Source organism: Zophobas morio, unplaced genomic scaffold (genome assembly GCF_036711695.1).
Source record: "Zophobas morio isolate AGI-343-1 ecotype UQ-CSIRO unplaced genomic scaffold, CSIRO_AGI_Zmor_V1 ptg000024l, whole genome shotgun sequence".
Lineage (NCBI taxonomy): Eukaryota > Metazoa > Arthropoda > Insecta > Coleoptera > Tenebrionidae > Zophobas > Zophobas morio.
Window position 1 is genome coordinate 12,830,018 of NW_026972129.1, and position 24,563 is coordinate 12,854,580.

Genomic DNA, 24,563 nt, shown 5'->3' on the forward strand with positions numbered 1-24,563 from the left:
ACAAGAATTATTGTTGTGGCATCTCAAAAACAGCTTTTCAACTTGCAACTTTTTGTTTCGAAAACTCAGAATTCTATTGTTTGGTTCACGTTACGGTAATAAAGCCGGGTATGAAGATCATAAGCAATGCTTTTATACAACAGATTGCTCGATAGTGTTCTCAGTCATAGCGGATTTTTTAAAAATTGATGAAATCCGCGTGGTAAAAATTTCAAAGACAAGCTTTTCAGGTAGCAATTTTTTTTAGAGGTATTTAAGGACAGAGATACAATAAAGCTAAAAACAACATTATAGAATTTCAATAGCTCCATCCATTTTCAAGATACAAGGACGCATAGTTATATCTGGGAGAGCTTGTATATTTTAGAAATATTTTGAGAAGACAGTCGAAAAATATGTAAATTTAAATTAAAATGTCTTTTTATTGTGTGTACCAAAAGTAGGTTATTAAAATATTAAAAGTAATGATGAAATGTGAATTATTAATAAATACCGAGTGACTATTAATGTTTATGATTTTTTTTGTCGTATTGGCAAGATATTTAAAATTTTAGGATGACATACCTGATTGTTGAATTGACATTTGTATCAAGTTAGCAGCTGCCATATTTTCTACTTGTTTTTATTATGTGCGCTCGTGCCAAATTGACAAACTAACATTGCTGCCAATAATTCAAAATTTCTAATATAAAAATTCCCTTCAACCATTAGGCTCACCCGGTATTTATAGATAAATAAATAATTAACAACCTTTAGGATAACTGTAAACTAGGACAATCAAAGTTTATTATTTTAACAGTAAGAGTCAATTACGTATCTATATATGACGAAGGCATTGACATTATTATTCTCCAATACTAGAATCTAACTATGATACACATATTTACGTGTAAGTTCTCAATTATCACGCTGTATAGTACAACAAATAAATCGTTATTATTGCTCTGCTCAGATTGCTGTGTCTTCCGTTTTAGGGTCTAAAAGTTGATGTTTAACTTGAATTTATTGATTATTTCTGAAACTGATGGCGTTGTACATTCGTTTTAACATACAAAAGGTATAGTCGTCTCACCGCAGTAAGAAACTTTGACTAAAGCTATATATCATAACCACAAAGAAACCCGTCGTTGTAATTACCCTAATAAAGGAATAGGGGGATTAATGTCATTGCACTGTCGTAAATTACTTACTACTTAAATCTGATGAGTTTTTTTGTCATTATGATTTTAGTCAAAGTTTCTTACTGCTGTGAGACAACTGTAAGACTAGGCATACAGTAGTACACAGGTTCTAACGTCATATGGCAGGACCTTAGTGTTATGAAGTCAAATACCTCGACAAAGAAATTCATAATAGGGGTAATATAAATCTAACCGCGAGGCTGCATTTTTAGCTTGCTGTCAGATTTATAATATGTACCCCTATTATGACCTTACTTGATTGCATAACAGTTGGGTCCTCTTATTGTATTCTCAGAGCTATTTCCGAGTTAATCAATGAAATAGATTCGCCTGTAAGTTTTTTTTATTTTATTTTACAATAAATATTAATTGTATAAATTTCGGGATGACGTCTCCCAGGAAGGATCAGTGTTTGTTAATCTTAATTAGTGATACGTAAGCTAATGTTATCGTCTTACGAATTTTTTGTATAATCCTTGTAGGTTGTAGGCAAAAGTAAAAATAAAGGTAGATGATTAAATCACATGTAAAGAACCCGTACTATTTTGTACATTGAAGTAAAGATAACAAGATATTTTAAACTTACGTCATCCTTGGAAAATGACTAAATACATTTTAGTTAATATTTTTACTTTGGTCGAATGGACCCACTAACATTCATGTTATTTCGACGTTTCAAAATCCCGAGAGAACGAAGAAGTACATCTCTCCTTTCTGCCTATTTGTCTATCTCTGTCATCTACCTGTGTCGATTTTTAATAGGCAGATAATCTCCGAAGCTACTGGACCGATTGTTGTCAAATTTCATATAGGTATATCGTGTAGATGCTAAACAAAAATTTGCCGGTTCATCTCCATCAACAATTTGATGACGTTACTTCAAAATTTTGCGTGGTAAATGCTATTTAAATTTTATGAAATCACATACTCCTGTACTTGTCTATGAATCCGTTTTGCATACAGATTTTCGCAAAAAAAAATCAAAGTGAGTAACAAACTGTTCTATAAATACAACAAAGCGGGATTTGTTGGACTGTCCTTTAAATAAGGAAAATAACTTTAAATCAATTTTTCATCTTCTTGCCATTCTGAAATTATAATAATTATAATATTTTAGAGTAATTTGCAAAGTGTTTTCAGCAATTATTTGTTGTCAAAATATTTCCATCAAACAGATATTTACTTAAAAGCATCGAAATAATATGTGGTTGCTTATTTTATGGATCGTATTACATTCTTTGCTTCCATATTTGCGACTTTTTATAGACCTGTTGGAAAAAATCGTTAAGTTATCAGTGGTCGATTTTCTTTACTTTTAAGGTAGATATGTACAAGCCAGTACTCGTTCTACATGTGGGTTTGAATTTATAGCAGTATTAAACAATTATTAATCTTATAAATAAACAACGTAATGAATAAGCTTTGTTGTTTATAAAAATCCATAGTCTTGCAATTTATACAAGTTACTAATTTCATAAAAAAATTGATAATTCAGATTCGGATTTAAAATGTAGAGATACGGAACTGCAACACAGTAGTACACTGTACACTTTTTTTGTAACTGCATATTAAAAAGCTGCTCCTTCACTCATGTTATTATAATTTCCGATAATGAAGATATAAACTGTTTAATCTTTCTGGCACTAAGTAACCTGTCTGTGCTAATTGCACTGCGTGATGTCTTATCGATTATGATCTTGATGCGAGAAACATCATTTACACCGAAGGCGAAACGATCACCTTTTTTTGAGTAAGGACAAGTTTATCATTGTTGAAACGCTATAAAGAACCCGGTATATACGGAATTAAAAGAGCTTTTACATATTCAACAAACAAAATTATAAATTTATTTGTGTAGTGTACAGAATTAAAAATGCAAATTGGGTAAACTATCAACTACGGTAAAATCATTTATTTTTCAAACAGGAATTTAGTTAATGTCTTAGAAATTTATTTAAAAATATTGAACTACACTTGTAACCAATAAATTAATATGTCTTGTAAATAATGACGGTTGTATTTTATCCTGGAAGAAGGAAGTTTCCAATTAATAATAAGATATCCGCCTTTACATTTTTCGTGCATGGTAGGAAGGTAATATGTAAAAATAAATTACCCTAATTCAATTAAACTTGTATTAATTTACTTGATTGAGTTTCTTCTGATCTATTTTGAGAATGTTAATTTAATGTTTCTACTGGTACACATTCTAATTGGGTGAAGTAATTTATCACGGCGTCCTATTCTGGTTCATTTGGAGGTGGGACGACCTAACAGGGACAAGCTAAATAGAAGCCTAAGAACACGGTAAATTTATGTTATGGCATAAATGTGGGCTGATATAGAACTCCTCGTCCTTGCCAGTTTGGATTTAGTCACATCACATACCTTCGACACAGCTTTTATGATAATCACATGTCACCTGCTTGTGTTTAAAACAGATTTATGTGTTTGAGAACCGTAATCCGGAAACAACTGTTGTTTAGCGTATAAATAATCGTTGTTGATTTTGTAATCTGATTGATGCCTCACGGAATTTAAGGTCATCATTTAAATGAATCATTTCTGTTTTTATTTACAGTATATACAGTATTTACAGTCATTAACAATATTTTTTTTCACGTTAGCATAAACGGTGTTAACTACCGTCACCGGAAGCCATGGCTACCGAGTCAAAGATCTTTTTACTTCAAGACTACCTCTGTTATCATAATCAAATCAGACAAAAGAAATAACTTTCATGGGCATTTTCACAGACTAATAAAACTTAAGGGATCGTGGGAAGTGAAAGTGAATTCATTTGGTTACATTTAAATGAGAATAAGAAAATTCAAAATGAATGCATAGAGGCATTTGTTTACATCCGAGAATTGTTCTTCATAAGCACGTATGGTGTTTAACAATTTCCTTTTTCATACAGGTATTGTGCTGTCTACATTGTGTGGAAGTAATTTCGTTTCAAGTTAGTGAAGTGCATTTTTAGATAAAGTGTTGAGAATTTCATTCACCTGTTTCGTTTAATCTTCAGATTCATTTTTCATGCAGTTATCAATGTGATTTTTGTCGGTATTATGATGTCCTCTAAAACCCGGATAGAAATTGTATGCAATTATATGCATTTCATAACTTAACAACCACAATCACAATTCAGCCAGTGTTGTACGTGACAAAAAGGGAATGTGCTCTTATGACAGACTATTACGTAGAATTTTCGATTTATTTTGGGGAGTAAACTTGCCGAAATGGTTGAATGAGTATTCAACTACTTTCATATTTCTCAGGTCACGTGGTAATAAAAAATGACGTTAAATGGCCCACTTGTTCCTTCGTACACGTTTTGAAAGGCCTGAAATCGTTCGTGTAAGCACTTGAAAGCTTAGGCTCAAATTTTATAGTTTGTTCTAGATACCTATTAGATAACGTTTGTTGACAATTCAGGTAAAGCACTGATGTAGGGATTACAAAAATTTCTAAAATTTATTTACTCATTTTCTTCATGTGTAAATGGCAATATTGATGTTTTATTCTACAGTATTGAGTTTTAATAATTAAAATTTGTGGAATTCTTTTAGTCATGGGTTAATACAACTCCAACCGCAGAGAGTAAATTTATGAAAATTATAATCGATAGAGTTTGAATGCATTTGTCCGTTAAGTTAGAAAATAATAGATGCCTTTATTTTTTATCACCAACAATTATGAGTGAAGGTAGTTTATATTGAGAAAATATTTTCTTGGAATTCATTCCAGTCACTTTTAAGACGATTGGTTATTATTTCTCAATAAAAACCTGGTCGGGTTTATTGATAAGTCGATTTGATATCCCAATTTGTAGACCATGGGTTTCTTTCAAATTTACAATAAATGTTTTGTGACTTTAGTGGACTGATCGATAAGAAAATTATGCCCTATTACTATTTTTACCAGTAAAGGAATGAAAATTCCGTACTCGTGTCTGTAATGGTTGAATATAACTTTATAATTTTACAATATAATATTAAACTGCTAATAATTTAATATGTCCCACATAGGTACTACAATATAGTGGGTATCTAAGTTACACCTGAGATTAAGTCAGGTGTATCGGCGCAGTTTAGCATTACCGTTTTATTACCACTAGTGTGTTATGAATGGTTATGATGCATAATTTAGACGGTTTTACCATAATAAGATAAATGTTTCGTAACTTGCTGTCAGCCTCTTTTTAATTGAATCATTTTCTACATCAGATAATTATTTTTAGTGTACAATTAATCAGTCAGTTTCATTTTATAATTAATCCCCCGACCTTGCGTTTAAATTACCCTACCAGCGAATACCGTACAACACACAAACATGTACGTACAATTAGTAATTTATGCGCCACGCTTTGTTGGTACTACGATATTAATTTCATAATGGCAAATTGTTCGCGTAATAAGCGATTTAAATCGCTGGAGGCGACCCAAGTCACTCTCCTACAACAAATTTAACATCCGAACCACCTTATGGAAGTGGTCGTATAAAATCTGGTTGTCAGACAGCGTGAACTTCGTGAACCACCCCTGCCGGAACTATGGTCGATGAACACCACCAGCTAGTACCTCTATTTCAATAGCGTGCTGTACACACTCGTGCAGCTATTCTTCTCTTCCTTTGGAATTTAACGAGGGGAACAGAGACGGACGTAGACAGATAATGTGCGTAAAAATAGAATTTTTCGTTTTTAGACGCGAGGAAAGAGGTGTTTCCGGTGAATCAACGGTTTTAATGAGTACGTTTTGATTAAACCCCTATGGTATGTTTGTATGTACGGTCGGCAGTTGGAACAATGCGTTGGTTTGTTGTGTAGTAATTATCCCATTGCGAATAGAAGGGTGATTTATGGTGTTTGAGGTCGTTATTTTACATCTATCTTCTGATTATCTTTAAATGTCTAAATTATATTTGAAGTGATTGAGAATGCTATTAACGGAGCTTAAAGAAATTAGGGTAAATGACAAGTAATTAGTACCACACGACATTTTTATTTTATTAGTGTAGAACGGGCCAGTTGCCATGAAAGTTAATGTCGACAATAAATTTAATTAACACTTTTACTTCGATCTTACGGAGTGATAATAATGTAGTACATAAAATTTAGAAAACATTTAAATGTAAAAAAAGTAATAAGAGTACAATAAAAAAAATCGTTATCTGAGTATTATTATTTACGCGACAGTATATAAGTTTTTGTTATTGTTTCAACAAATAGTACCAATGTTGTCATAATTTGATAAAAAATTTCTTCTGATTACTAAAAATGACTTGAACGATAAATATTGTCTCTGCTTCTAATGGATTTGGCCAGTGAGTATTTAAGTAAACTATGCAAACAAAATGTAGCTGTTTTCCCACCGCGAGATTACATTGTTTTGACACCACAGTTAAGACTAAACATAGTTTAGGCAGTTCACTGCAAAGGTTATTATTAATGCGATTAACCCCTTTCATTTGAGAGCGCAGTGCTAAATGGTTAGATTTAGATTTAGATTAGATAATTAATTAAAATGTTAATTTTAGGGTCAAATTAAAGCTGACAATGAAATCATCGTACATTAGCATATGTATAGGACTTACAGATACATCTGTGCAAAAGTTTGATTTAGTTTTGTTATTTACTAATCTACATTTTTTGTGGTTAAATACATACATTGTAATACATTTCAGTAACAATACTTTTTACTTGAAAGAATACATATATTATAAACAAGTAGCTTATTAACTGATTATATTTGCCTTAGAAAATGTGATCACCAAAAAACGTCCTCAAGTTGGCTAACTATCCGAGCAAGTTCTCTCTCGCTTTCTCTCTTTCTTATTGTCTATGATTCACAACGATGAAGGAGAAGGACAAATAAAAGTTAGCGCCAAGTAAAGGACAATTTTTGTTTTTAATTCTTTCGGAAAAAGCCTTGGTTTATGTGACAGGTTAATTAACAAGAAATATTTTGCATGGAGAGGTTTTAGAAATTTCTAACATAGTGTATAATTAATTTATTCTGTACACAAAAGGCTAAATGTAACGTCGTACAACGATTTGCATTAATACATTTACTGCCAAATGAATGAATATTAGGTCACGAAATTCAAATTTAGCTTGCATGCACTGTTGAAATCAATGTTGTAACCACAACCAAATTTGTTTTTCTCAAGGAAGTTGTATGCTGAACATTTTCAGGTACCAAAATGTTTGATTTTTTTCTAAATTATTATTTGTAGTGGCGGAGGATACACTAAAAACAACCCAAGATCATTTTCTTCAGTTTTAGATATTCCAAGATGTCTGCTGGTATATTACTGGGAAAATTTAAAGACCTCAAACTTACCTTATTTGCTATTTCTTTGAAAATACTAGAAATAGGGTTTTTTATTTTTTTATTTACCAGTAGCATAATGCAGATTACATTCCATCACGAACAGTCTGCAAAAAATTGTCGTGAATGTTGATAAACCTATAGGTAAGATTTAGTAATATGGAGGCAAATGATGCACTGAAGAATTTTATAGTAGCTAAAGAAGTCATTTTTAAGAATGTCTCACTGGAGATGTTGCTGGCGCTTTACAGCGTGTATAGTGGTCCGACTCTGTCTTCGTTTTTATGGTACTGCAATCTCAATTACCGCAAGTATTATGAACTCTATTGAAAATGTAAATAGCCGTGTCATAAATCATCTTAAAGGTTTACGGGCGCATCCGGCCCTGTGTAGTACGGGCCTATTATGGAACTTAACTCCTTCACAATAGGATGCAGTCATAAAAACGAACCAGCAGTTGGAGCACTATACAATAATTCAAAAATACTGTTTTTCCGATTTTGCCTATGTCTGCTGTAAATATTATAATCAAATAATCTCCAAAACTTCTGAACCGACTACTTGGAAATTTTAATGGACTTTAACATAAAGACTAACCAAAATTTGTTTACTCTCTCCAAATAATTATTGGTATCGTGTCAAAATATTGGTAAATAAAATTCACTTCAAATCCGAAATAGTCAGCCCTACTTTTAACTTAGTTGTATATAATTAAGAGTGGTCCTAAAAGAAATAAATTTGATCAAAGAAATAAATTTGATCAATCAAATTTTAAACAATTTTTTTAAAGTTTACATAACAAACTTCTTACAAATTTTGACACAATGCATTTAGGTAAGAATTGTTATAGAACAATAACAAAATTTTATTGATATGCATTTGATGAAATCAGGATTAATTAAATTTGAAATGCGGTATTGATTCTGATTTGGCAACATGTTTTCATTTTTCGGGACTGGTTATAAAGAGTATCTAAAAAAAAATAAATTGAACAGCATATATGATTTCCTAGAATATATAGACAGGATAAAGTCCTATATTGTACTTTTAACTTTCCGCATACCCATGATCGTAAAAAATATATATAACATTTTTGGAACTTTAGAAGTACACCAAGTTGAATTAATTATTATTAATTAATAGGAGTATCAGTTGAAATGTGTTTGTTAATTGCCAGTAGAAAATGGATGAGGTTGTTCCGATTTTTTTTTTTAAATAAATGTTTAGTAAAAATTATGTCCGGGCATGCAATGCTATTTATAACGGCTGATTAAAAAGTTTTGAGATTAGAGTTGGCCATGGAAATATTTGTCATATCTTCGATTAAAGTGCAAATGTCATAAACAACCTCATTTGAATTTCTATAATTTGAATTTTTGACATTTGCAGTTTAATCAGAGACATGACAAACAATATTTCTATGGCCAACTCTAAATTGAAAACTTTTTCATCATCCGTTACGTTGGCTGCGTGCACAGGTCATTATAAATGAGTCCGGTTAAGTCTATAATAAAAGTAATAATGCTGTGTAATTAAGAAGCGGTACACAAATTCAATTGTTTCAGAGCCACTTTTGACCATAGTCTTTTATAATGATTCTGTATAATAAACTCACTTGACTTGTACCTAGTAAACCTTTACAACGAACAATAGAGGACAATTCTGCGCTAGTCAAGTGAGTGTACTATATTTATGTTTATTTCCTGAGCGTAAGTAAGGAATTATTGTGGGAAGTGATTGTATAGAAGTATTGTAATAGGGTCCATTGGACGAATGGTTATTTTTATGTTTTCTCGACGTTTTGTGACCCCAAGAGTAAGAAACCGTAGGTCTCGTGTTTCCGTCTGTCTGTGTCAATTTTTACTATACAGGTAATCTCCGACCGATTATTGTCAAATTTTATGTGTATGTTACAAATATCTTATAGATAGTGAAACGCTAACCAAAATTTGTCCGATCGTCTCTACCTACAATGACTTCGTGTCCAAAATTTACAATAGAAAAATTTTATTTAAATTTATTTGTTTAAACAAAATAACAAATCCTGCAATTGTAGTTTACGAATCCGTTTTGAGTTTTTACCATGGAGATCCAGAATTATAGAAAAAAAAAATGTTTAACAGCATTTTAAAAGCTGTAAAATCTGTCAAGCGTTTTAAGTTATTTTAAGCGTGGTAGATCGTTAATCAAAATTGATGCGACCCAAAAATTTATTCCGTTATCTCAAATTTAATCTAAAAAAAAAAATGCAAAATATTAGAACTCCATACTGGTTTATCAATGCATTAATATTATTAATATTATACAGCGTGACTCAAAAAAGAATTACAGGTAATATATTTTATTAATCAAATCAAGAACGGCTCACAAATTGCGGTGTGTCTCAAAAATTGTTTCTATCTTTATAGGCAAGGGTTATCATAAAATGATAAAACTGCAGAACCAAACTTATTTAGTTTCGGATTTATTTAGAAAATTTGTAACTACTAGAGCTCAAAATGGAGATTAAAAGTTTAAAGTTCGGTTCCTTAAGTGTGTTTATACCTATGATTTCATAAGCATTTATAGCGGATCCCTCGTAAAATGCAATTAATACAAATAATAGCACGTTATAAAGACGTTTAGGTAGGCTACGTACCATATTGAAATAATTTTTATTTATTACTTTTATAATAGGAGAATTTTTTGGCCAGGTAAGCGATTTAGTGTGCCCTGCACTTTACTCGTAAAAGTTACCATAAGTTGAGTAGCGCAATTAAGTCATAACCACGCTATATCTTTGGACGAACTATACTTAATTATTATTAAGAGTGGCCAATGGTTTGATGTTTCTTTTTGTATGGTGTATGAAATAGTAATTTTTATTTCCATTTGTATTTGTTATAACAATTATACATATATTATAGTAAGAAAAAATTATATATAAATATTGGTGTTTAAATGTAGTGAAAACTGGTCCTGTGGATGGTGAAAACAGTTTAAGTCCATATTTTGATGTCTGCTAATGTACAACAGAAAACAAGCAGTTATGCAGAGGTTTATTAATAATGAAATAATCAAAATTAACTAATGGGCAACTTGGAATGTATGAAACATTTGAGACATAAATAATGACAGAATAACTATTTCAGTGCTCTGTGGCAAGAATCTTGTAAAGCTGACCTAATTTTAGAGTGAATAAAGCCTAAGTTAAGTCGTCCAAAGAGTTTAAAGTTTTGTATACTAATTATTCGCCAAGTGCTTGACAATCATGTTATTAATAGCTGCTACTTGCAAGGCTCATTTATCACTGTAGTAACAGTGGTGAAATGCCCCCACATTGTTTAGAACTGCTGTTTCTCACGGTATACATTTTACCTAAACTTTTTAAGAAATGTAGGTACTCAAAGCGTGTATGGATGCTGTTTCTCACAAGCTTGCATTTCACGCGAATCTTCAACTTGTCATTTAAGGTGACTCAAGAAATGTGGGATATCCTTGAATTTTTTCTTTTCCGTGGAATGTATTCTTGTCAGATTCCTTTGGTTTTGTTTTGCATGGCGCCTGTATAATTAAGGATTCGAGTTTTGGAAAAATATTAAATATGCGGTTCAAACATTTGAAGTAATCTTAAGGTAATAATTATTTTCATCAGTACGGTTACAAATTCGTGACGATGGTGGCAACCACAGACGCCAGCTTTCTTCGTCACGATGTGTTGTTTCATTTGGTAGTACTGTAAATAAATGAATTTTGAATACCCAGAATGTAAATATTCGAAGTTGCTGGGGAAAAATCAAACGACGCTTCTAATCTTTTGAATCTAGATGAATATTTCATGTCGAAATTTGTGATATTTTGTTAACAAGGTAAAGATAAAATCATTTTGTTGCTTCAAACGTAAAAGTAGAAGGAAATCCTGTTTGCTTCGTTTACGGTCCATTTAAACTCTTAAAAAATGGGTAAAACAATGGAATTTTCGTTGGGTGCCAAGGATGCTTATTGATATTTTTATATAGAAACAAGAGCCCAAAACCGTCATATTGAAACGAACGGTCAATGCCAGCTATTGCGAAACAAGTAGCAAAGATACGATCGTGGACAAGAATACTATGTACGCTTTGTTTCGAAGTGAATGGGAAGATAGTATATCCGTTATTACAATACGTTGGTACGGTAATAAACATATCTCACAAACTTCCTGTAATTCACATTTCCATACAACACGTCGCTCGAATACAATAGTTGATGACAAATAAGAGCGTACCATGAAAGTGAAAAACAAAATTAATTGATTATTTTAAGAAACGAGGGGTCGTTGTCGACTTATGGTAATTTAATTGCTGGTGTGGTCTTCCAAAGGAAATTACAAAACTATGAGACAACATCCTTGGTTTGAAACACCCAAATTAATGGGTTTATTAATACGAATCATCCATTATGGTTATATTATCGCATTTTTATTCACAAGTCAAAACATCTCTATTTGCTTGGAATGTCTCATCTTTTTAGAATAAATTGGGTTGTTGTCCTTAGCTGTGTTCGCCATGTTTTTGGAAAATCACCAATAGTAACAACGAAGCAACTCCACAATTAACATAGTAAACCTTGCGGAACATTGAGCGATAAAAGCGGAATAATTTGAAGTTAATTTAACAGTACAAGGTGTTATTTTTGGAGTCATTTACTCTACCATGGGCAAAGAACTCTGCGACGTTCGCATAGTCAGTGAACTTCTTTGTTTCCCAGTAAATCTGACTGTACTTCCGTTCAAAGGACTGTAAACATTGTGGTTGTCTTCGAGTCATTCGAGCAAAAAATTCAAACAAAAAGAATAAAATAAAGGATATTGCTTGCCGATGTCTTCATTACTCAACCTGCATTTACCTGCTGGAGGTACTGCAATTACTATAATCGGTTAATACAGTGTTTAATAATAATAGATCATTTTCTTTACTTTACGACGTTATATAATTAATGAAGAAAGAAATGGACTAAGGACGGTTTGTTCTCTTTATTCCTCGTACCGTTTGACTTCGTCGTTTATATTTTTTAGACAAAAGAGCAATTTTCATTAAACGCTTGGGTAATATTGTTCAACAAAATTACTCATACAGAGTAAGAAAATAAAATAATAATACAAAATTTACTAAATTACCAAAGGTCTTCCAAAATTTTTGTTGTTTTTAATCTTAGAAACTCCTACACCAGCCCCAAGTATTTTTTGATTTGTCACCATCATACCGTTGTAACTGTTTGTGATTGTGGACTTACAATACTCTGAATTATTTTTAAAGTTCAGTTGAAAAAATAGTTTAAGAGTTTAAGTTTAAGTAATCAGAAAAGAAATAATATAATAACTGCCCAGGTCCCTCCCATTTCACTGTTTATTGGAAACTGAAGTTTTATGAAGATTTATACTTAGAAACAAAATTCTGGTAATCCGAACTCCGTGTAAGAATGTATATCTAATAAGAGTAAAAGAGATATCCTTAACTATATATGTTAGATAATGTGAAAATGGCAGTATTACTTTTGTATTTTTTTTAGTGTCGCACTAATGAGTAAACATACGAGTATTATAAAATAGTGCCATTACAGGAACACAAAAAAGTTACTAAAAATTATATTCTCTCCTTGCTTTACAAGCTTAAAACCTACTGTATTGAATTTTTTGTGGCACAGTGTTATTTCATCGTATTGCTGGCTATGTCTTTCATTTTTAGTGGGTTTAGGTCATTCATTATTGCAAAATTTAGTAATAAAATGTTTCAGAAGCTAATATGAAGTTCATCATCGTCGTCGATTATAGGCTACCACAGTGTACGCTACGGTGATGGGAGGTTTTATTTATATACAAAGCTTCACCCAATTTACAATTTCTGCAAATTCCTCGTTAATTGGACCCGCATTGCAACTAAATAATGATTTAAAGAACGTTCCTTGTATTATACACTAAGGCTTTATAAACGTTAACATATTCTATAAATAACTGTGGTCTACAATTTGGAGGCAGCTTTTTTTACCACGGAGTAATTTAGCTGATTTGTGTAGTATCTAATCATTTAATCAGTCAATCACGTTAAGGATATAAATATAAAAATTCTCTGGCACGTAGCTTTTTTTGTGATACTGTTTTATTTATAGCAGGGATTTTTGAGGTTCACCTAGGGTAAGGGTTCCTAAAATGATTGGTTAATTCTATAAATGGAAGTAAATTTTAATTATTGGTTAAGACAGATATTCATCAATCATAACAACGATCAAAATTCAAAGCACGCACTTTTGTATTAACGGCGTAAACTGTCACCAGTTTAAAATATCCGTCACCATATAAAGACATACAAAATTCTAACCTTTATGGCTTCTTCTTCTGCTATTGTCGAGTCCCCTCTTCTTCGTATACGAACCCACTGCAACAAACACCATTAAAATTAACTTAAACTTTTACGATTGAGACCAACATCACAAAATTAGACTTAAACACACAGCATTTAAAAATATTATTTTTAAATGCGGATTTTTTTTTTTCATCCCTGAAGATATTACAACCATTGTTATAATATATTGTTTAATAAATATGTACTTTGTAATTTTTAGTAAGAATACTCATTTCGTAGAGCAGGTACAGTCCGAATTTAAAATTTTAATATCAAATAGCAAAAATTTTTGCTAAATATTTCTTTTTCTCAATTATGATTTTAAAATATGATGCACAACTTTTCTGCTGATCGACTTTAACATCAATTTTGTGAAAATGTTTACTCACTTGTTAAATTTATTTTAAGAAGTAACGTATTGTCAAATATTTCAAAATTTAAGCATTATCATAAAAAAGTAGCGACAAGGAAAACAAAATTGAAGTTTTTTTTTGTCAACGTCCGATGGATTGAAACTTTATAACATTCAGAAGTGTTAATTATTATTATTTTAAATAATTGCAGTTAATGCTACATTCTTTACAAGACAAATACATACTTGATGAATGATGAGCTGTGAGCTCACTTGCAACAAAATGATGTATTGTATACATATTTATATATTAAAATTACTCATACTTGCTTAGTACATCTAATTCTAGTTTCACCTTATTATACACATAATTAAATTAAAAAGTTAATAACTCTCCAACAAATATCAAAGGACAAATAAGCGTAATAGCAATATCATTTACCCTTTAAATCCGGATTTCCCTTTCTTCCGCGCCGATCCCTGAAGATCCCTCACGACACATTTTATTTTAGCCCAGAAATAAACATGAAGTAACAAAAAATTTTAGCCGCACTTCTTATCAGAGATTTTTTATGAAACGTAATCGACGCAACATAGAGCAAATAAATGTGTATTAAATTATTGAAAACATCTTCGATAATTAAAGCAAAGTTCCCAGATTTTGAGGATGAATTGAATAATACGAAGATCTGAATACAATTCGCCAAAAACAAGTGGTATTAAACTACTTACATAACGCCATTCATTACCAATTAATTTTTAGGTGTAAACTCAATCCTCGGCGAATCCAAGAAAATTGAAAACAAAAACAATATCAGTAATTAAAACTGGGTGTTCAATTGAAAAAGTGAACAAGTTGGTGTTGCTGGTTTGATAGAAGTACGTAGTGGAAAACGCATGTGTTGTATTAGTTCATACTGTTGTGTATAATTGACATTTTCGCGTTGTCAGCTGTCATCGATTAAATTTTAGGTTAATTGTAGACATACTTCACAATGTTTATAAAAAATCAAGGCCACCTTTAATACTTTTTCAATTGAACACGCGATAGCACAAAAATAACTTTTACTGTAAATTGTGAAAATTAGAATAGATTTTATAGGCATTGTCAAATTAAATTAGTAATGAGTTTATTGTCCAACGGTGCAAAGTAATAATGACATGTTTATGAATTTTTAGAAAATTGGTCTAAGGTTATATAGAAAAAATTTTGCTCACCCCTGAAATACAGTTGAACAAATATAGCTTGTTTAAAAATTATATAGATTTTTTGTGATAATTTCTATAAATAGAAAATCTGGCTGTTTAGGGTAAAAAATTAAAGCAGGTTTATGAACCACAAGTAGAGGAATACATTATTTAAAAAAATTCAAATGACATTTACTAGAAAACAAAAATTGTTGGTGGGGATGATTGGCCAAATTTTGGTTAGATTTTTACAATCTATATGATATACATACAAAATTTGACAATGGAAGTTTCGAAAATTATTTGTCTAATAAAAATCGAAACAAATTACAGATAGATAGTCAAACAAATGGAAATAGGAGACCACTTTTTTCGTACTGTCGGCGCCACGAAACGTCGAAAAAACATGAAAGCAGCAAGTCGCCCAATGGATTTAGTTACAATGCTTCCTTCGCGTACGCTCGGGAAGTAAAAAAAAAATGGAATAAATAAGACGAGGCTAATAAGAATACGTAAAAATATATAGGATATACTGTTTAAAAAAACTAAGTTGTGTGCTATGTATTGAAAACAAAACAATCTGCTTAATCGAAAATAATTTTAATGTTTGCGACTCAAATAACTGTATAACTTTGGAATTACTGAAATCTGACTGATTTCTTTCTGTTATGATGTTACGAATGTTATGATTTATAAATTTAGTTAAAGTTATTCCTATCGAATTTTGAATTTCGGGAAAATCAAAGAAGTCGTTTTTGATTTAATCGATAAAATAAATGTTTTCAAAGATCCTGTATATAAATATAATATAAATATACAATTTAAAAAATAAAGATCCATTAAGCAACTACACGAATGAAACGATGCTATTCTCCACATGTTAGATGAGATTTAATTTGCAAAATTTTTTAAATGACGATCAAGGTTTTGAAAATGGAACAGGAAGATACGTTGTGACTAACGATTTGGCATAGTCACGATGATGTTCGAATTCAAAATTTCAGAGCAATTGCTTTTATTATTTAGATTTTTTTAAATCGCAACGTTAAAATAGGGGCGGATTAATAAATTGCACCTGCTCATTTTAGTTAGGATATGCCACGCAAAATTTTGAAATGATGTCATCGAATTTTTTAAGGGGATAAACAGCCAAATTTTAGTTAACGTTCCCACAGTGCGCATGGTGGTTTTGACAATTTACTGTTAAAGCAGTCATAGGACAAAGAGACGGACTTAGTATTATTATATTCCGGAAGCTACGAAACGTTGAGGAGACATGAAATTAACCATTCGTTAAATGGACCACAATAATCCCTTTTATCAGTTTTGTTTCATATCGTCTTCATAATGTACAAACAAAAATTGGTATCTCAATTTTTATCTGAAAATCAAAATATTAACCCAAGAAATATTCGGAAAGATTACAGTTAATCCGGGAACTTTAAAGAAACCTTACGGTAATTTGCAGATTTAATTACTCCATATAATTAAGATATATAACGTTTAATTTTTTATCTGTTTATCAAAGAAAACCGAAGCAGTTTTCCGTAAAACAGTGGAGTTCTGTCTTTGAAATAATGAAACGGCCAATTTTTTTAATTATTTGTTTTTAGTGAGATGCTATCTTATAAGAATTATTGTTAATTAAAAGATCTTAATCTTTGGTAGAACTTGATTTTCTATTATTGAAAAGAGCTGAAATGTGCAATACAGTGCACTACATCGTTTCCGGTTCTAGTATTACAAGGAAACTTAATTTCACAATTTAAAGAATCAATAAGTTAATAAGTCCATAATATTGGATATATTGTCAGTAGAATGAGCTAGAAGTACTTGGTATCAAATGGGTATAGAAAGAGCATCTTGATGGTGCTTTTCGATGTTCTAAATTTTCATGAAATATCTTCTGATGATTCCTCATAAAATTCACGTTATGTCAAATTAGCGGTTAAGATTAATTTACTAATTTGGCAGTGGTTTCAACCTTTAATTTTATAACTAAAAAAAGGAATACAGTACGGTCTTGTTTGCAATTCCACCTGCTACATATATGCATACATAAAATAGCATGTCTTGACATCTAAAGGCTCGTAATTTAATTTATGGTATTAATATGTTCGCAAAGCACAAGAAATGGCGATTGATTATTTCCTTTATATACTTGCACGTGCAGGCTTCCCTCTAAATGAAGGCGCCGCGTCAGTTTTAGATTTTTCGAGATGCCTTTGCGTATTTATTTCGGACCGAATCTAGAGCGGTATAATCAAAACTGAAATAATTCACATGTCTAAATCAGGATTAAACGAACATTGTGTGAACAATCCGTTACATAATTTTTTAGTGACGAATGAAAGTCAATTGCATTTTTGCATAAACAGGTGAACTGCCGTTTCAATCGATAGTAAACGTCCTTGTTAACGACAATCTATCGTTTTTTATCCTAATTGGTATCATTACAGACCACCACAGATCACAAGAATGAAAAATCGCACTGAATAACGCATATTCATACAATAGTAGATGACAGATAGCCGTTTCAGATATTCAACCTTGTTCTTATTTTGGTCCCAGCCCTAACCACAGCGCCATTTGATATTTGTATAATAATACCACACCACATCAGTGTACATTTACAGAAGAAGGAAGAAATACTTCATGAGTTGTCTTTCAGTCTTTCATTATTAAGCGTGATGCATAATTAAAAGTATACACTTCCTCTCAGATTTAAATAACTTTTTAATTGCAAGTAAGTCTGCCTCAGCAGGAAGCGGGATAAGAACTACGGCATTTTCTATGAACCTTTCAGGTGCACCTGTCACACGGTTGGTTGAGATTGTAACAAGAATTGAGAGTCCTACCCTGCACGCAAGGTAGGCAGAGGTAGACGACATTATTTTTTATTTAATCTTACTATACGTCAGTAATACGCTCTAGAAGTCTCATGGACTATTTTTCACTTCACGGATTGCCGACTGCAACTTTTTTCAGCGTTGAGCATATTTTATATTCATAAACACACCCACTCCACCGCAGTCAATAAAATAAAATAACCTTACAGGTGCTCTGGAGTCCGAGATTTTGATAAAAAGCTTAGTATAAATGGCTTTTTATTTTCGTGGAAGATATTTTCGAAAATGAAAAATATAGAAAGTAGGTATAAAAAAAAATATTGAATTTCGAGAATTTTAGTTTATTTTATTGATTAAATCAGGAACTGCAAAACCGGATGCTTTGAAATCGTACAGACATTTTAAACTTATCGTAAACATATAATTTTTTATCACAGTATATTTGTTTATCCCCCCAAAAATTGATGACGTCATCTCAAAATTTATTTGCCGAATAAATCCTATCTAAAATGTGCAAAATATGATTGTGATTTAGCATTGCATTGATATTTTTTAGAATTGCGTATACAAGGTGGCTCAAAAAAATTAACGAATGAGTCAATTTATTTAGAATTGCTATACATGGTGATTCAAAACAATTAATGAATGAGTCAATTTTTTTTTTTTATTAAATCAGGAACGGCTCACTCTAATTTCCCGAAAATTTGGAAATACAATACTGTTGTTATTAGTAATACATTTTACATATCCAAATTGATACACGTGTCCTTGGCAAAATATTAATAATTGTACTACAAAATTTAGTTTAACATTACATACATATCTTCATTTTAACTCGTATTATTGCACTTCAAGGGCAGGGAAATTCTGTTGAAATAATAATAAGAATTTAATAATCCACCCCATTAGGATATGAAATTATAGGGCGATTGTCACAGATCCAAGGTCATATTTCGTTACACTAGTACCTGGAGTGCCTTAATCCCTCACCTTGTTCAGGCCCAAACTGAAGGACTGTAAAATTTGCCTGAATTTTAATTGCGCCTTTTAGAAAAGTTAGACAACGTCGGAATTTTCTATTGCAAAAAATTCTGCACTACAATAAAAACCGCATTGAATCATATAAATATAACAACATTATTATGTTATAATTTGTTACAACTTACTTCTTTTAGTATTGCACAACCCGCAAACTATACATATTGTAACTGCATGAATACTAACAGTGTTTAAACTATGTATTAATATAATACCTTACTTCTTTCCTAATCCAAAACCAGTTAAATGTGTTTCTGCACTAAATAACTATACACTCAGACGTGTACTTAGATATTTACCGGAGTTAATGTTATGGCTAAATGGGCAAAGAGACCGCGGACCGGAGTTAAGGTGCCGGATTAGTAAACGCCCGATCGAGATCAGAGTTGTGATTCTCCAAACTTATGCCCTTTATACAGGGTGCCGCATCCAAGTCTGGATATAGGAAATTAACATGGGAATTGGTTTTTATTTTATGATATCTCCCCAGATCACTTTAAAGCTATTATTGAGTGATGCATTTGTGGAGGTCGAAGAGGGCTATCGGCCAGTATTTTTTTCAAATCGTTGTATCGCGCTCATTCACTGTAAAAAGGTTTTAAAAATCGTATTTTGAAATTCGCGCCCGATCCGATTTGTCACGAAATGTTCCGTCGCACCGTCGAAGTTCGGCGATCGCGTCTTTGGAATATCCATGCAAAATTCAAATGTCAAAGTGAAATTAGAAATTATTCTCAGAAATCAACGAACAACTCAAACTGAATTATTTTATCCAGTGTGATGATTATTGTAGGACAAATTAAGCGGAATAAATGTACAAATTGATCCATTCATTCGTCATAGTGCGCGACCCCGTCAAACGAGCCATCTCGAACTACACTCAGACCGTATCCAAAAAGCCCGAGATGAAGACTTCGAGCAGCTGGTCTTCCTCAAAACCCCATCGGCAGGATTGTAACATGTCCTGGGAGCCCTCAAGCTAGGAATGTACTCGCGCTGCCTCACTCAGTAATCACTGAACGACTCAAATTGAATTATTTTATCCAATATGTCGATTATTGTAGGTCAATTTAAACGGAATAAATGCACAAGCTGCACAGAATATTTTATTAGGTTATGTTGCTGGTGCTGGTCGAGTCTTTATTACTAAAATCTCATTAAAATGCCGTGTTCTACTGCGATTAGATGAAAAAGCGAGGGCCCGCTTTTCTTATTGTGTGATGATAAGATTTACCATCAAAACAGCTGGTGCTTTTGAAGAGAACCTTTTAATGAACCATTTAGATAACTACAAATAACAAAACTTAACAATTGTTGATAAATGAAGTAATGAAATATTGTACGAATCTGGAGAAGTATTGCACTATTTTCAAGAATTGCTCAAAAAGACTGCTCTCAGCAGCTGTACAGTAAGTAAGCCGATCTTCAAAACTTCTACGCGTGTTGATCAGCATTTGCGTTGCAATCTGAAGACAATATTTGTTGGACTGCTTGTTTCAGCGCGTCTCTGTTTGTATAGCTGGTATTGTTTGAATACAGATGGTCGTGAAGAAATCTCAAAAGAAAAAATTCCCAGGGATTTAGATCCCGCGAATGCACAGACCAATGGGCCGGTGCAAACTTTCCATTCCAACATTGCGGGAAAATACTGGTTCAAATAAACAACATTTATGCGAGCTATATGGCTGGAGATTTGGTCCTGGATGTAAAAGACCTGCTGCAGATGCCTCACCCTTCGAGTCCCAGGAAGTATTTGCTGAGCTAGCATATTGTCCTACTTCTGAGCATTCAATCTAGATTCGATTAAAAGAGGTGCAATGACATGATGTCCTAGAAGCCCCAGTCAGACACTGACAGTTGCACGCCATTAATAACGATAGTCATGGACCACGTGAGGGTTGTGTTATGCTAAAATTTGATCGTTCTGACGATTATAACTTCCGTTAAGAGCAAATGAACATTCGTCAGTAAAACAAATGTTCCTCAAAAACTCTCCATCAGCCTGGATTCTCTTAAGCATTCCTTCGTAAAACTCCCTACGTGAGAAGTAGTCCTCAGGCTTGAATTTTTTGTCATGATGCTTTTTGAAACTCTTCTATCCCATCTCTTTAAGATCCCTAGAAAACGTTGTGCCCACCTGATTTTATTTACTTTTTATCACCTTTGAAAATAAATGTAACTTTGTTTTTGAAATATTATTTTTATTTTTGTTGTTGTTAACACAATAAACAAATAAAACAGTAACACAAAAGTTTCTGAATCCCAAAACACATTCGTAATAGAGAAAAATACTTTAAAATGTTGATGAGTCAATGTTCTACATTTCTCTCTCAAAAATTTCTTGTAACGAACATGCTTCCAGGTGGCAAAAATTCCAGCCCTGCTTAACGAATGTAAACACAATTGACTTCCAATCTTTAGTGATTCGAAAAAAAAGTGTGAAAATTTCCCAAATTACCTACTAATTAAATTAACCGTTGAAGAACAAGCAGGCCCTCGCTTTTTCATCTAATCGCAGTAGAACATAGCATAACCTAATAAAATATTTTGTACAGTTTGTGCATTTATTCCGTTTAAACTGACCTGCAATAATCATCACACTGGATAAAATAATTCAGTTTGAGTTGTTCGTTGATTTCTGAGAATAATTCCTAATTTCACTTTGACATTTGAATTTTGCATGGATATTCCAAAGACGCGATCGCCGAACTTCGACGGTGCGACGGAACATTTCGTGACAAATCGGATCGGGCGCGAATTTCAAAATACGATTTTTAAAACCTTTTTACAGTGAATGAGCGCGATGCAATGATTTGAAAAAAATACTGGCCGATAGCCCTCTTCGACCTCTACAAAGGCATCACTCAATAATAGCTTTAAAGTGATCTGGGGAGATATTATAAAATAAAAACCAATTCACATGTTAATTCCCTATATCCAGACTTGGATGCGGCACCCTGTAGTAAAAAGTGGACTTCCTAGAAATAAATTTTACGTCTATAATTTATCCAAGATACTGGATTTAGTTTGACTGTGGATTTGGGACGAGGAAAGTTCTCTCTAAATATCTTCATACCAGTTTTTTATTTACTCGAATAAAATAAGTAATAAATATCAAGGTACTTGAATTTCAAATATTTGAGGTTGTAGATCACCCCTGTAATATTGTTAATGCAGTACTTGTTAAGATAAGATTGATTTTGGTAAATGATATATCCTCTAAGAAAAAAAAGGGTGGGTGGGCGGGGCTAAAACTTGCTAAGATAGGACTGAACAATATTAAGAGTAGTCACTGGAACGAAGGGGTGGGTGGGCGGGGCTACTGCTTGCTCATAAACCTAGAAAAAAAGATAAACTTAGCCCCGCCCACCTCCTTTTTCCATTTCACTGACTTATTTTATTTAGTGTAAAATGGAAATTGAAAAATAACAGTATTACATTACCAAAATCTTCTGGGAAGTGCAGTGAGAGGTCCCTGATTTAATCAATAGAATTAATTGACTCATTCATTTTTTGAGCCACCTGTTCAAGCAAATCTAAAAAATATTAACGCAGCGATAAATTGCAAGTAAAAAGTCATCATATTTTGCACATTTTGGGTAGAATTTATTCGGCAAAATTTTGAGAGACGTCATCAATTTTTTGAGGGGAATGAACAGATATACATATTTTGAATAACAATTTACCATGTTTACAATAATTTTAAAAATGTCTGGAAGATTTCCAAGTATTCAGCTTCGCAATTCTTGATTTATTCAGTAAAATATTTCATTCATTATTTTTTTATTTACCCTGTAAAAGAAAATCTAAAAAATATGAATATAATGCTAAATTACAAGTATAGACTGATCATATTTTGCACATTTTAGATGGGATTTTTTGGCAGTCAACAATACACTCTTAATTATTATGAACAAACTTTAAAAATATTCTCAAATTTTAGCATTAATTTTCACTTATGGCCACTTTCATGTGTTCTCGACGTTTCATGACCCCTAGAGTAAGGAAACCTAGATTTCCACTTTTTGTATGTTTGTCATCTGTCTGTCGTTTGTGCCAATATTTATTATTTCCGAAACTACTGGACTGACCCATGTCAAATTTTATAGGTGTTTTAAGAATATCGTGTAGGTGGTAAAACACTAACCAAAATTTGTTTGATTATCTCCACTAACAACTTTATGATGTCACCTCAATACCTTGTAAAGTAAACGCTACTTAAATTTTATAAAATAATATTCCCCTGTACTTCTGGTTCATGAATCCGGCTTGATTTTTTACTTTATGCATCTACATTTTCGCAAAACAAAATCCAAATTGTGTAACAATCCTTTAAAACTAATATAAGAGGAACATAAAGTATCGGCCATATGTAGCGCAGTTGGTCCCTTTGTGGATTCGTTCCTATATATAGGAAGTATTATAAGAGGAACCATCCGGCGAATGACTGCTGTCATGTTTTATAGACGTTTCATAATCCTTAGAGGTAGGTTTCCCGTTTCTATCTATCTGCATTCTATCTGTCGTCTGTGTCGATTTTTATTATATCATGTAAATGGTTAAACGCTAATCAAAATTTGTCTAGTCATCTCCACCAACCATAATTGATGTCACCTCAAAATTTTGCATAGTAAATGTTGTTTAAATTTCCTAAAATAACATACTTATGCAATTGTGGTTTATTAATCCGTCTTGACATTTTACAATTATTTAACTTTGAAACTGCAAAACCGAGTGAAATGAAATCTTTCAAACGTTTTAACGTTATCATAAGGATGGTAAATAAAATTTATTTATAAAATGTGCAAATAATTGTGAACCTGTATTTGTGGTTTAGTAATGCATTCCAGCCAATTTATTTTTATTGATCAAATCAAGAACGCCTCATCCCATTTTCAAGACAATTTGTGACTAAAGTACTGTTACTATTAGTATTATATCGTACCTACTCAAATTGGTATAAGTGTCCTTGCTAAAATATTGATAACGTCATAACAAACTTTATGAATGGAAAAGTTCACTTGAAACATAGGCATAGCATGCGTTCTGTACTTGTACTTTAACATTACGCGCATAAGTATCTTTATTTTAACTTATATAGGTGTTAGTAAAAAAAATTCATAAAATCTAAGTTTATAATTTTTTTATGTTGTGGTGTATTTAAGGGGTGACGGAAGTTATGTCTTCATAACTTTGCACCTATTATTGTTCTCTTACACTGTGATTGATATTATCGATATGTTTTTGTAAAAAACAACAAC

The 24,563-nt window shown here is 32.0% G+C and overlaps 1 protein-coding gene across 1 annotated transcript in view; it reads left to right on the forward strand.

The window, feature by feature from the left end:
* LOC135135049 (uncharacterized) overlaps positions 1–24,563 on the forward strand; it is a 50,786-nt gene that overhangs the window by 1,201 nt on the left and 25,022 nt on the right. The gene's annotated exons all lie outside the window — the stretch shown is intronic.